General features: G+C 46.9%; 1 protein-coding gene across 30 annotated transcripts in view; it reads right to left on the bottom strand.

Moving 5' to 3' along the window:
• The window catches only part of LOC105495610 (zinc finger protein 536), a 491,361-nt gene that overhangs the window by 251,532 nt on the left and 224,900 nt on the right, over window positions 1–14,929 (bottom strand). The window lies entirely within an intron of this gene.

The following is a 14,929-nucleotide window of genomic DNA, read 5'->3' as shown; positions in this document are numbered from 1 at the left end:
ACTCCCAGCCTGGCCCAAAGGTGGAGTTAAAAAGCAAGAGGTCACACAGAGGTGGGTTCAAATGCCAGCTCTGCCGTCTGCCGTTTCTAGCCTTACAACTCAATCCAACCTCTCCATGCCTCAGTTTACACATCCGCGGATACGCTGTCCCCTCCAGACCTCCAGGAATCCCCGGGAGGGCAGATTCCTAGTGACACCTTCTGTGAAACACTCCTGGGCAGCAGGGAAATGGGAGCCCATGCCAGGGGCCTGGGCTTACCCTATGCCCAACTCCTCCGATGCACCCACACGGCCTGACCCTGCAGTCTTATATCCTACCGTGTCCTTCAGAGTGAGGACAAATACAGGTTTGGGGGAAGGCATCTTGTTTCTACCTGGGGAGGCGGCAAGGAAAGAGAAGGAGGCGCAAGGAAGATGACCAGGCTGTTCCCCTGTGCTTGAGAGGACGTCCCAGGCCCTGCACCCTAAGCCGCAATCCCTGAGCTAACCACTGTTTCTCTGTGGCCTCCCAACTCTCTTTTACGTGTGTGCCATTCCCAAAGACAGACCCGCTTCTCCTCAAGAGCAGGGAATCCCACCTTCCCTTCCTCTTGGGTGCCACCCCTTTCTCCACTAACATGACGAGGACACAGCCATGCACACACCGTGGCCACATGGAAGGACATGTCATTTGGCTTTGTTGGTGTCCATTGTCACTCTGGGCTGAGATGAGACTCAGTATTACCAAAAAAGAAGAGAACAGGCAGGAATGGACTCCTGGAGAAAGTGACCAAAGAACTCGCTGTCCTATGTAACACAGTCATATCTCCGGGACGGGGGAAGGGGAGGGACAGAACCTCGTCACCAGGTGCAGACTCCAAACCACCTTGCTCAAGGATGCCGGGACGCCTCTTCAGGTGTCCTGAGCAGGAGAGCCAGTGCCTCTGCTACTGGAAGAATCTCGGAGTGGTGACATTTCAGACACCATTTAGTTGCCCAAGCTCCATGCCTCTTCCTCCATCTGAATCTCTGTGAGAAAGCTTCTCTCTGTCACATTTGGCCATGGGACAGATGAGCTAGCATTCTCTCTTTCCCACTCCCCCAAGGACTAACCTGCTTGCCATGAACCAAGTGGTACACCCCATTCCTCTGGCAGTAGTGACTGGTTCAGGAATGGGCATAATAATACAAAAACACCTAGTAGGATGCAAGAAGATCATTGCTAGGCCTCCAGAAAAAAGTGCTCCTCTGTTTGGTGGCATGGGGATGTGAGATGTGAGCTGTGGCAGCCCTTTGGCTACTATAAGGAAAGTCCATGGGGATGCCATTTGAGCTGCTAACTCCACCTCACTTAGAGTCCAGAACTTCCAGTTCCATGAATCACTGCTCCTCTGTGGTTATAGTTGTAGTTAAAGTCGGTTTGAATTGAGACTCACTGTGGCAACACAATGGGTGGGGCAGGTTGGGCAGGAACTAAACCATCTTGAATTCACTCCACACAGAGAAGAAAAGCTGCCTGCCTGGGACAGCATCAGTGACTGCTCAACAAGGGCACCCTAATCGACCTCCAGCGAAGAGAGCGTGATGCAAACAACTGGTCCCACCATCGCACCAGGGACATAGACAAATGACTACCAGATTCAATGAAACAAACCAGTGAGGTCAACCCTGTGTGCTGCACAGCTCCCAACAACCACTCTGCAGGCCAGGTGCAGTGGCTCAGGCCTGTAATCCCAGCACTTTGGGAGGCTGAGACGGGTGGGTCACTTGAGGTCAGGAGTTTGAGAACAGCCTGGCCAACATGGTAAAACCCTATCTCACTAAAAATACAAAAATTAGCCAGGCTTGATGGGATGCACCTGTAGTCCCGGCTACTCGGGAGTCTGAAGTGGGAGAAACACTTGAACCCGGAAAGCAGAGGTTGAAGTGAGCCAAGATGGAGCCACTGCTCTCCAGCCTGGGCGACAGGGAGAGATTCTATCAAAGAAAAGAAAAGAAAAGAAAAGAAAAGAAAAGAAAAGAAAAGAAAAGAAAAGAAAAGAAAAGAAAAGAAAAGAAAAGAAAAGAAAAGAAAAGAGAAAAGAAAAGAAAAGAAAAGAAAAGAAAGGAAGGAAGGAAGGAAGGAAGGAAGGAAGGAAGGAAGGAAGGAAGGAAGACGTACCCAAATGAAATTAACATTCAATGGGGTAAAAAAAAAAATTAAAATAGTAAAAATGAAAACACAACCACTCCCCTGGCCGAGTTGCCCATTTTCACCTGTTTGTGTTTGTATTGTGGAGCGCAGAAATAAACCTCATAACAGACAATGTCTATCGAGCACTGGAGTCTTCACTAACAGCTTTATAAAGAGAGGCAAACACTACCATTGTCCTCATGTCTACATGGAGGAAACCAAGGCACAGAGAGGGTGAGGAGCCCTTGCTGGACCACACAGCTCCTGAGGGCCAGCACCAGAGCCCTCGGCCACAGCTACCCTACTCACAGTCATGCTGGGTGAAGCAGGGACCCTGGCAGCGCCCCTCCAGCTGCAAGACTCCACCTCTATGGCATTCAGGAGAGATGGGAGGTGGAAGGGGGCGCTTGGGAAATGAGATAGAAGAGAGTCTCCCCAGCCCCTCACCAGGCATGTGGGTCCCTCAGAGACCACACGATGAAGTTTGGATGCAAAAGTCAGCAGGAAATCGAGGAAATCCTTGGACCCTAGGAACACTAATTCTCTACTCAAGGAACAGCAGATAAGACCCTTTAAAGTCACCCTCGGGCCATGGAAACATTTAGGAAGGGAGAGGAGAGAAAGGTGCAGGGAAACAATGAAAGACGCAGGAGAAATGGAAGCTGAGAGGTGTCTCAGAATCTTGTATACTTCCCCATGTAAATTCCCACGATGTGGAGGAAAAAGCCAAAGCCCAGACAAGGAAAGCCAGCTGCCTAAATAGTCCAGCAGGATGACTAAATGCATGGCCCCGAAAATGTGTGTGGGGCCAGGCTCCGAAGTGAAGTGGGGACATTCCGCCCTCAGCCTTTTCTTTAACGTGAGAAAATATGCTTGTCTCTGGCTGAATATCTAAGCATATGATGTTTTGTTTCATGAGAAAATAAAGGGCAATTGACTAGAAGTCATTTCCACCCATTCTCATAGCAAGTCTGCGTTCAGTTCACATCCCACCACCCAAAAAGAAGAGCGGCCGTATCCACAAGTGCCTGCAATCCTCTGCTGCAGGCTGCAGATGGACGTCCTGACATACTGGGGGTGCAGCCCTCCCATTCACCCAGAGCCCCTGTGGGGCAGGTATGGACCGTTCCTAAGGCAGACAGGGAAATGGATAAAACCTGAGACCGCCCTGCCAGTAGGGGGCCTCACAGGTTTTCTGCACGCTCCAGCTGCAGGGTCCCAGGAGGAGCCTCACACCCCCGACTACCTGATGTGCCTTCCTCCATTCATGAGCCACTGCCTCCAAGGACAGCATGGTCAGGGGGCCATGAGCTGGAGCCAGGAGCCTGCCTCTCACTTTCTGGTGTGAAGAGCTGTCCTACGTCCCCCAGAGTACTCTCCCTCGGGAAGGTCCCCCATGTGGTGTGTGGGGTGCAATAAAGCTTTCACCCAGCCTCAGCAGCTCCCGTCCTGCTCCAGCCCTCTCTCCCTCCCTTCCTAGCCTGGGATGCCTTCCTGGGAAGCACCTGCTGGACTCTTCTCCCAGGGCCTCTTCTGGATGTGACGAGGCATTTACTTAGACTGTGGCTCCCAGTCAGGGAAAGGATGGCAGCCAGCCACAGTGGCTGAAAGAGACTTGTCTGCTTCCTCCAGGAAGTCACCAGGATTGGCCTGATTCTACAGAAGGAAAGAGTTACTCCTTGCCAAAGAAGTTATTGAGCTAACTGAAGTGGTTCCTTGCCCTTTCAGGTCCTTTGAGAACAAATGTGGGTACCAAGGTGCTCCCACAGGCCCCAGGGTAAACCCTCCCATGTGTCTATCTTACTCTGTGAATTACCTGTCTAGCACCTAGAAACTGTGGGCTTCCAGATGCTGAGATGCATCTCTATTCATGGTTTTTTTGTTTTTTTTTTTTTTTGTTTTTTTTGAGATGAAGTCTCACTCTGTTGCCTAGGCTGGAGTACAGTGGTGCTATTGCAGCTCATCACAACCTCCGCCTCCCGGATTCAAGCAAATTCTCCTGCCTCCGCCTCCCTAGTAGCTGGGATTACAGGCGACCACCACCACACTTGGCTAGTCTTTGTATTTTTAGTAGAGATGGGGTTTTGCCATGTTGGCCAGGCTGGTCTCGAACTCCTGACCTCAAGTGATCTGCCCACCTTGGCTTCCCAAAGTGCTGGGATTACAGGCGTGAGCCACCACTCCCGGCCTCTACTCATCTTTGCATCTCCAGTACCTGATGCCTTGCTCAGTGTTCAGAACCCACTTGATAAGCATTTCATCCTTCAATGAATAAAGAAGTGAATTAATGATTGAATAAACAAGTAAGTGTATTTATGAATGAACAAATAAGTCACAGAGTGGCTTGGCGATAGGAAACTACCTAGCTTCAGGGAGACAGGCTTCAGTACAATCTTAGAAGGGGATTTTCTCATGGTGCAAACACCAGCGTAAAACAGTCTAGAGCCACAGCACACAGTGGGTGGTTTAACTCTGCAGCCTCGGGCTCGCCAGCCTGCAACCGGAGACTCTACTGTGAGGTGACTCACCTAAGGAAATAACAGTGCAGAAGAACAGAATGATCAATGGGGTCACAAACGCTGCAGAAATGTACACCTCAGAGGTTGCTTCTTAGGCCAAAAAAAAAGGAAACAAGTCCTGTGTTCGCGAATCAGAGATTGGCTAAACCATTTCATAGATGTAGAGCTTTTCTTGGATTCCCCATATTTCTAGTATTTCCTCCATGTGCATATTACTTGTGTAAAGCCTGGGGAAAAAAAAAGTATAACTATTACTATTAGGACAGGAATCTGCAAGCAACAGCCCAGGGGCCAAATCTGGACCATTGCCAATTTTTGTAAATAAAGTTTTATTGAAATACCATCACACTCTTATTTATGAAAGAACTGAATGTTTACTACAGAACCCACGTGGCCCCTAAAGCCAAAAATACTCAGTAGCTGGTTCTTTATAGGAAAACTTTGCTGATCCTGGTGTGAAATGTTCAATGACAAGAAAAAAATATGACATACATTTCAGTAAGAACTTACACAGAAGTATGTACTTTTTTGCTAACTACATTTTTAGTTGCATAAAAAGGACTGGAAAAGTATAAATTAAAAATATTCACCTAGAGTTTGATAGATCAGTAGGGTGACTAGAGTTAACAATAATCTATTGTACATTTCAATATAGCCAAAAGAGAATAATTCAAATGTGTCTAGAATAGACAAAAGATAATATTTTTTGAGACAGGTTTTTGCTCTGCTGCCCAGGCTGGAGTGCAGCGACATGATCTCAGCTCACTGCAACCTCCACCTCTTGGGCCTAAGGAATCCTCTCACCTCACCCTGCCAAGTAGCTGTAGCTGGGACTACAGGCGTGTGCTAATAATACCCTGGCTAATTTTTGTGTTTTTTATAGAGACAGGGTTTTGCTATATTGCCCAGTGCTGGGTTCAAGTGATCTGCCCACCTCGGCCTCCCAAAGTGTTGGAATACAGGCATGAGCCTCTGGGTCCAGCCAAGATAAATATTTAAGGTGATGAACGTCCCAATTACCCTGATACCATCTTTATACATTATATGAATGTATCAAATTAGCACATTTACCCGAAAATCTATACATAAACTATGCATCAATAACAAAATATTTACTAGTTTAGCAAAAATAAAAGTTCACAGTGATTATTCCTGAGTGGTGATAGGCATACATATTTAATTTTTTTATTTTTTATTTATCTGTATCTCTTAAAAGTCCAAGATGAACGAGAATTACTTTATAGTAAGAAAAAAAGAATAATGAAGTCATTGAACAACAACAGCATCATAAAGTCAGTGAACGGGACTCGTGGAGGAGACCAAGTGGAAAGGTTTTGTTTATTTGTTTGTTTGTTTGTTTTTGAGACGGAGTTTCGCTCCTGTTGCCCAGGCTGGAGTGCAATGGCACGATCTCAACTGACTGCAAACTCCACCTCCCAGATTCAAGCGACTCTCCTGCCTCAGCCTCCCGAATAGCTGGCATTACAGGCACCCACCACAATGCCTGGCTAATTTTTGCGTTTTTAGTAGAGACAAGGTTTCACCATGTTGGCCAGGCTGGTCTCGAACTCCTGACCTCAGGTGATCCACCTGCCTCAGCCTCCCAAAGTATTGGGATTACAGGAGTGAGCCACTGTGCCCGGCCCCAAGTGGAAAGGTTTTGAAGGTCACTAATAAGGACATTTCTGAGGAGTCTGGCCCCAGTCAGGGACGGACATGAATATTGCCAAGCCTTCTCCCTCAACAGGGATTATGATGCCACACAGCAGCTTTGCTGAGGGATCACTCCAATTTTTCAGGGCAAATTACTGAATTTTTAAAAAATGAAATGAAATGAAAATAAAAACACATATTTTAGCAACAAATCTAAAATACATACACATTTAGCAATAAAGAGAAGCATGTATCTGTCTTGTTCTTCAAGAAAACCACCACTGAACACACTTCATGTTGAACTCAACGTTAACATGTTGGACCTGTTCCAAAATGCCTCTCAAGATGATTGAGGACAACTGAGAGTGTCCAAAAACCACGATGACAACCACCGTGCTAAGAGTTTCTGGACATTACTTTAATGAGGAGAAGAGAGCACTGTGGCGCGAACCTGTTTCATCGTGCATCAAATGGTTTTGGAACTGAGGTCAAACAAAAGAAAAGAAACTAGCTTTGGCCAAAAGTCTAGTCCTACAAGTTGCCTCTGTAAGGGAAAGAACTGATTTCTCTGTGAAATGTCCTGGGCCCCATGGCACAGAGTAAAACTGAAAGGTTCCCCAAAGGTAGACACTGCTTGCAAGAAAAGCTGGAAAATGACCCCGTCCTTTGGAAGCAAGTGAGGAGGTGTTAAAGCCAAGCCCATCCTCATGCCCACATTGGAGGCAGCCTCCTGGCTGGGCACCGCTAATGGGAGGGCCGGCCTCCCATGTGGCGTGGTGGGCAGCCAAGCCAAGGAGTCAGCTTGTGCTGTGCCTCTCGCTTCTCCCAGACACATGCCACATGTCACACAAAAACCCCAAGGCTCACAGCAACAAAGAGATGGGTCCCACAAGAAGTTAAGCCCTGGACAACTTTCTCTTGGGGGTGGTGGGAACAGGAGGCAAATGAATTCTGCCTGGACCGCTGCCCTTGCTTTCGGCACGGCCCCCATTTTGCCCAGGCCCACCCATCAGGTAGCTGAAGATGATGTTTGTTCAGACATGCATTGTTTTGGGACTCTGCGGTCTTTTTTGAAGATGTGGCTCAGGGAAAGGATGGTGGCAAATCTCTGTGCTTAGTTTGGCCCTGTTTGTTGCAAGCTGAGCCGCTGAATTCTAGATCCTGTCTCGCAGGCACATTTCAGAGGCACAGCACTCATTTCTTATATTCTGCTAATCAGCCCTGCTATTACCGGGAAGGTGCAGTCACTGACCAATCCCGGCTGGCGCCACCCCATCATACTCACAATATGCAAGGACTTAGGTGAAGACAGTATGCAAAATGCAACAAAAACAAATAGATGGAAATACAGCCCTGGTAAACCTAAACCAAACCTGGCTTGAGGATGAACCGAGAGGCCCCACAGAGAGCAAAGAGCCCACATGCACCCCGATGTAGACCTTTCTTAGCTACCTGGCTCCCAGGGGACCCCAGCCCAGCTCAGGTGCCTTAATGAGCAGGTTCTGCCCAAGAAACAAGTCCCATAGCTCTGCCCAAGTCCTGTTCCCCTAAGTTCCTTTTGGGAGTGGGGAGGGGGGCACAGCTTTCTGAAAAGGGCTTTCCAGATGGCGCCTGGCTGCGGCAGTGCCAGACTCCACAGCTTAAGTAAATGTTGCCATCGCCCCATCCTGCCAGGAAAAGGCAAGGGGGACCCATGGCCGCTCTCAGCTGCAGCGACGCTCACTTCCTGGGGAGATCAGAGTCCCCCCACCACCTGCCCACCCCCCCAACACCATACACCCCTCTTGGAGAGTCCCTTTCCTCTGCATTTGCAAGCCTCGCTCAGCCCCCGCCTCCTTCCTCCACATGCCAGCACCATCAACAAGGGTGGAGAGATGTGCCCATCAGATGCCGACAGAGGAGAGGAAGGCGAAGGGAGGTGAGACACCCAGAAGGGCAGCAAACAGGCCCAAGGGTCACAGATGGCAAAGGTTCCAGCCCAGTCATCACAGATTTGGGAAGTGTGCACAAATCCAATCTCCTGATCTCTGCAGGTGTTTCTCCACCCCTGCCATCAATGCTCCAAAACAGCTCTACGGGTAAAGGAGTTAACTACTCACTCCCCTGACTTCCCGGGCTCAAAAGGCTTCCAAATGCTCCCTGCACAGTTTTTCCCCATGAAATTCACTGTCTCCATCTCTAGATCGCCAAGTATCCCCACGATCTCTCTCTAGAACCCAGTGGAATTTCGAGGCCACTGTAACAGGGGCCTTGTTGAAGACAGCCCTGTACCCACCCCTTTGAAACATCAGAGCTCCCTGCCAGAAACTTCTTGGGGAGAAGGGGCAGACCTGGGAAATGCGCTCAGGTGTAGAGGAAGAAAGTCTTACCTTACCCTTCCTGGGAACGCATTTCCTATGAGCAGGACACAAAGATTCAAACCAGAGAAGGAATTGGAAAGATAAGCAACCTGGCAGTGAAGGGATCCGGGCAACCACAAGGACCCCAATCTGCTCTCTATGCAGAGGCTGCCCCAGCTCTGCAGAAGTGATCCATGGCAGGTTACATAACACGGTGGGCATCATTTCCCAGCTACCTGAGTGCACGGTAAGCATGCGAGTGGGTAAGAGTCAGACCCTGGAAGCTCGTGATACCTGGTTTTGGCCAAACCATCAATCAGAGTGTCCACTGTGGCTGTTTGCAACGCAAATTACTGACTCCCACCCCAACACATCCAAGGTGGTGGTCAAGTCCTGAGCCTGGAACCTCCCATTCAAGTTAATGGAAATCACGCAGCTAATGCTTCAAGCTCTGTTTTGAAAATTGACTGCTTAATTCCTTGCCTCATTGTAACCTGTCCTTAGCTCATCTATGTTTTCCTTATTTCCATTAAATTTAGGTTTAAACGAGTGTTTCCGTCCCTTGGGCTAACATGTGTAGGGAGGAAAGCATCATGGAGCTCCTCAGAAGCTCAGCGGGCAGGAGTGCTGGAAACAGAAGGGCAGCTCAGGCAACGCGGTATCCATCCCGCAGATGGGCCAAGTGAGGCCTCCAGAGAAACACATTTGAGTGACCCCCCGGCCTGGAATCTAATCCCTCGCAAGCAAAACCCAGAGAGGGTGCTCTGCCTCTGGGATTTTATGTCGCACATCTCTGATGTTACACTCCCAATTTGAAGACTTGCAGAGCCTGTGCAAGCACCCTCTTTCTGAAATGCCAAGTGACGGTGGAGTGGCATCAAGCAGCCCCAGAGAAGTGGGATTTATGGCTCCATATAAAGGGGTCAGAAAGATGGTAAAAGCCCCGAAGTGTTACTGGTTGATCCCAAACTATCGCTTCTAAACACAAGATGATACAAGTTCCCCAAGTGAATGGGAAATTTACGAAAAGAAACTGCTGGTAGGCATCCGGCTCCCAGGGAAGGAGGAGCACGATGCGACAGCCGCACATGAACCAGCATCTGAGAGCAACGGCGATCCCGGCATGAGAAGGGTGTCCCGAGTGGACAGACCACCCTGGGGCCCCAGCAGAAAGGTGGCCGCCAGGGGAGGACACGGGGACCTCTGACCCTGTGCCCCATCTGACATTCCCCAGGAGACACCTGACCAGCCGGCTTATTCGTCTAGGCGGGCGGCCACCTCAGCTCTCGGCTCTCAGCTCAGGGGACGGGCCTTGGCTGGCGTCCGCCTGGGCACAGCTTCGGCACACACGAGCCGAGCCTCCGTAAATCTCCGCAAACACGGCGGCCGCCTGCACACGCTTCCACGGCAGGGACGGAAGGGCTGCATATGGCGCTCGGCTTTCACAGCTGAGCTTTAAAAAAAGTGCAGCTTTTCATCTCACTGAACCAGCTCCCAAATTAGGAGGTGGGGAAGGGAGGCTGGAGTTGGGGTGGGGTGGGGGCAGAAAAATAAGGAAGCAGGGAACAGGGGAAGGGGGAGGGGGAACATTTAAGGCTAAATGTGATTTTAAAAGGAATCTCAGACTATAATCTGTTCATAAGGTCCCTCTGGAAAATTAAATAATGTTGCCTATTTGTCATCCCCAAGTTGACTAATTTCAAGTTCCTAATATCATTTTTAAAATGACATATATATATATATATATAAAAAACAATGAAGGAGTCTACCTAAGAGGGCATCACTCACATGCTTGAGCCTGGGCTAAAAAATTTTTAAGTATTATTTATAAATGGGATTATTGTTTTCCAAAGTTCCACTCTGCAAAGAGATTAGTTGCCACCATGCTCAGGGGGGTCTCCCCAAGTCCTTTTTAATTCCCTGCCTAGAGGTGAAAGGTGGTTGGAATGGAACAGGAGGAAGAAGCCTGCTCCGGCAGTTTTCCTGGAATTGCCTGGAAACTTTTACTTTCTGTTTCCTCTGCTGATAATGACTGTCTTCGGCTCTGCAGCCAGCTCCCCTCTCCCCCCTTCCAGCCCCCTGTTGCTGCAGCCTCCCCGAGCTCCGGTATAAAGTTTGGCTTTTGCAGCAGGAAGCAGCTGGGCCAAGCAACCAGCGAATGATAATGACCTCAGAAATCTGCTGTTCGCTCGGCAACAATAGGGTGCTCAGTCTACTGGAAAATTGTGTTCATCAGCTAACTCTGCTCAGTTACTAATTGACATTGCCAAATATTTTAAGAACAATTGGAATGCACAAGCAAAAAAAAAAAAAAAAAAAAAAAAATGAAGATCTTAATCCTCAAACTCAAATTTTTTTTCTTTTTCTTCTTTTGGGTGCCTGGATTTGTTTGTGTATGGAGCAGGCACTGGTTATCGTGAATGGGGGCAGGGAGGGGAAGCCACATGAGAAAAAGAGGTGGAAAAGAAAGAAAATCTATCATATCACTATACACCCCATGTAAATGCGAGAGCGCCCCAGATAAAGGCCTTTGATGCTGTGGTCAATGGGATGGAGACCCAGCATTTCAGGAATGCAGCTCTAACAACAAAAGAAGACGTCGCAAGGCTTTTAGCCCAGCTGACCAAATAATCCTTGTCCATCTCAAAATATTATACCAGAAGTAGTAGGGGTTAACGATATTTTCATCTTTGCATCTCTCCCTGGCTTTCCATTGATCCTGTAACTTAGCCGACTTTATTTAATGAACAGAGGGTCAATGCATTCAATTACCCCCTTCCCACCATCAACACTTCAATTATCCCCACTCCAAAATTACGGGGAATTCGGAAGGTAACTGCCCTGTTGGATATAATGAACAGTGTCGTTTCTTAGTACATTAAATTTTAATTATTCTGAGTGTGATTTCCAAAGCAAAATCTGCAGAAACAGAACTTTGGTCATTTTCTGACTCAGAGCAAAGCTAGGATTCGAGCTCAGCCTTAGAGGAGGTTTTAGAGAAAGATGCAAAGATTAATGCCATAAGAGTGTCTGCATGCAAGCCAGAAACGAGGAGGTATCGAAACAGCCACCCCGCTTTCTAAATGTCATAAAAGAGTAAAATTTATAAGCTGCTGCTTTCCAAATAGTTTCTCTTTGCATTGTACACGGAGGCAGGAATGACATTGACCACGGTGTGAAATTACTGGTAAGTCAAATAAACAACAACACAACAAAAATAAAACAAAGGGGGAAGATGGGGAAGTGATCTGTGTGACTAGTTTTGTCCATTTTCTGCTAGAAAATATGACCTCTCAATTTGTCAAAGGTCCTAGTTTTCGCAGTTGATCTTAAGCTTGGTTCTCAGCAGTTTGGAGAGCCAAAGAACAAACACATTTTCTGGTTCACTGGAATCATTTTCACATGTTCACTGATTCAAACATTCTTTTGCTCACATAACAAACAGCTGCATCCCACATTAGCCTAGCCAGTGACAGTCGCCCATCTCGGCAATAACTGTTTGATTGCAAACTTGACCCCTTCTTCGTCTCGGTCTGAGCAAGACATTTTTAAACAGCCACTCCGTTCCCAATCCTTCTTTGCAAAGAATTACATCAGATAACAAAGGACGTCTCTGCCACTCATTGTAAGCCTTCTTCTAGAGATCTGTTCTAAGAGGCTCTGTAAAAAGGTTTTTTATGATGAATTCAGAACTACTATCATGTTAAGAGCAGCGATTTATAAAGAAGAATTCATTGGTTAAGATCTGAAAAAATAGTTTCTCAGGCCCTACTGACCCAGTTTTCAACAAAAAAAAGAATCAAGTGATGCAAATTAAGTTTTGCGACATTGTTATGCAGTCTGAGAAATTTGTAAAACCGTGTTTTGCAGTTATTTCTTAATAGAAGCCTTAATAAGTACTTCTTTCTTTACTTAAGGGCTTAAAGATTTTTTTTCTCTCTCCTTCACCTTGCAGGTTTCTCTTTAACAGGTAATAATAAAATACCCATTGTACCCAGATTTTTATTTAAATGCTTATTTTAATCGCACTTTTATACAAGTCAAACTTGTTGGAAATAAGAGGGAGGACTAACCAGATTTGGTTAAGAGTCCTAAATCCCAGGGAAACCTGAATGCCCCAGACGCACAGCTGATTCGGGTTGCATATTGGTATGACCTCAATTCTCCTACTTAGTCAGAAAATTATGAAAGGGTCTAATTTGAATATGAAGAAAACAAAGAAGTCAACCAGAAATGAAAGAATCAGTATTCACAATTGTAAAATACTTCAATGAGGGGAAATAAAAGTGAGAAGATAACCACAACTCAAGTATAATTCTCTTTTGAGTCATGAGCACGGTTGGTTCTTTTTAAGCAAAATGGGTTTTTTCAACCGAGCACTGAGAGATGGGCAAGCAACAGAGATGGGAATAGCATGAGGGCTATCACTTGGCCAGAAGGTGAGAAAAACACGGTAAACTCGTCATTAGTGAAGCTGAACATTTGGTGTCGGAATATTCTGCCGAAAACCTTCCATTTCAGGTCTGAGAAAGGGATGGAAATCTGTCAATGTCAACTCCACGTCACTCTAAAACCTTAGGGGAAACAGTTTGCTGTCTGCATCCTGTCCTGTAAAGGTCCCAATTCAAAATCAGAGATGACACATGCCAGAAGAGGAGACCTCATCCTAGGAGACCAGAAAGAGTTCCTCCTGACATTGGGACACCTGGGCACTTGGCTGCCTCTCGTGTAGGGATTTATGTTTACATGGTGGAAACCCTTCCCTCGAATCTTAGTGTGTTCCTTGTGGCAATCGCTCCAGGTAGTGTGACCTCACGCCTCCATGGCACTCATGCTGCTGGTTAGACACTTCCTAAGCGTCTCATCAGTAATAAATCCCAAACAAGTCTAGGACTCCAGGAGTAGACAGTGTGTTTCATGGGTATTTAAGCAGCGGCATTAAGTGCTATCGGAATCTCTGGAATGTGCAGACCAGATTTATGTGTCTTAACAATTCTTTACTGGTTTGTAATAAGCCGGCAGAGTCCCACTTTATTTTAATACTAATTTTGTCCTAGAAGAAGAGTATGACTGTAACAGCAAAGCTAAAACTGGCATCTACTTAATAAGTGCAGCCGTGAATTGCCTCCAAGATCGAAATAGGTATCTAAACCAAGGAGTGAGGGTGGGATCAAGAAAGAAGAAAAAACTTTTTAAAAATGACCCTCAACAGTGTGCTGCTACGTCTTTAACAGTGGGCAAGGCAGTGCCTCGAGGTGCCTCAAACTGTCTTTCATTTTCTAGACTTAATGGCTGATTGCAGAAATCAATGTTGCCATTAGTAACAGGGTATTTGTTATGGCATGATTTCCTCTGTTGTTAGGCTGCAGAATGATTACAGTATTAGCGAGGTGCTTTCTTTATAAAGGGCTAAAGATATAACTTTCAATTTACTACCCATTAGTAAGGGGCTTTGGAAATATGGATGAAGGCAACACCTTACCCGCTGTTAGGTGGTGATTTTAATTTAGCCATCTGAGGCTAGCGTGTTTTTGTTGTTGTTGCTGTTGTTGTTGTTTTAGGTTTGTTTTTTTTTTAACTGGGCCAAGAAGCTTCATCATTTCACAGACAGTTTGATGACAGATTTTCTGCTTTGCTATTTTAGACCCCAAAGCTGTATCGCCCGTGTAACACAGTACAATTTAAGACATAACAGTCATGCGTCTGTGTTTCAAATGCCTGTACTCTTCCAAACCATCAGAGGAAAGTGGTGGGGCTCTTTAGGTCACTCAGATCTGGCAGGTGAGCCATGTCGTAATTTTGGAAGGGGCCAGAAGATAGGTTTGGCTTAGGGAGGGAGACTGCGGTGCCTGCGTAAGAGAATTATGGGACTACGCCAAGCAGGAGAGAAAGACGGTGAAGTTTGGAACTTACACATTCACACCCAGGGATAGAGCAGAATGCCAGCTCCTGAGTTCCAGAGACGAGATGATAGCCGACAGCGTCAGGCCATGAAATGGGGTTGGACAATTGCAAGAAAAAGGTAGATTATGTCCACTGAAAAATGTACCGCCTGGCAACTTTCTTCTTTCTCTCTTTTTTTTTTTTTTTTTTTTTTTAGACAGTGTCTCACTCTGTCACTCAGACTGGAGTGCTGTGGTGTGATCTTGGCTCACTGCAGCCTCCGCCTCCCAGGCTCAAGCGATTCTCCTGCCTTAGCCTCCTGAATAGCTAGGATTACAGGCATGCACCATCACGTTTGCCTAATTTTTGGACTTTTAGTAGAG

Source organism: Macaca nemestrina, chromosome 20, assembly GCF_043159975.1.
Source record: "Macaca nemestrina isolate mMacNem1 chromosome 20, mMacNem.hap1, whole genome shotgun sequence".
NCBI classification, from domain to species: Eukaryota; Metazoa; Chordata; class Mammalia; order Primates; family Cercopithecidae; genus Macaca; species Macaca nemestrina.
This window is presented reverse-complemented; position numbering and strand designations above follow the sequence as displayed.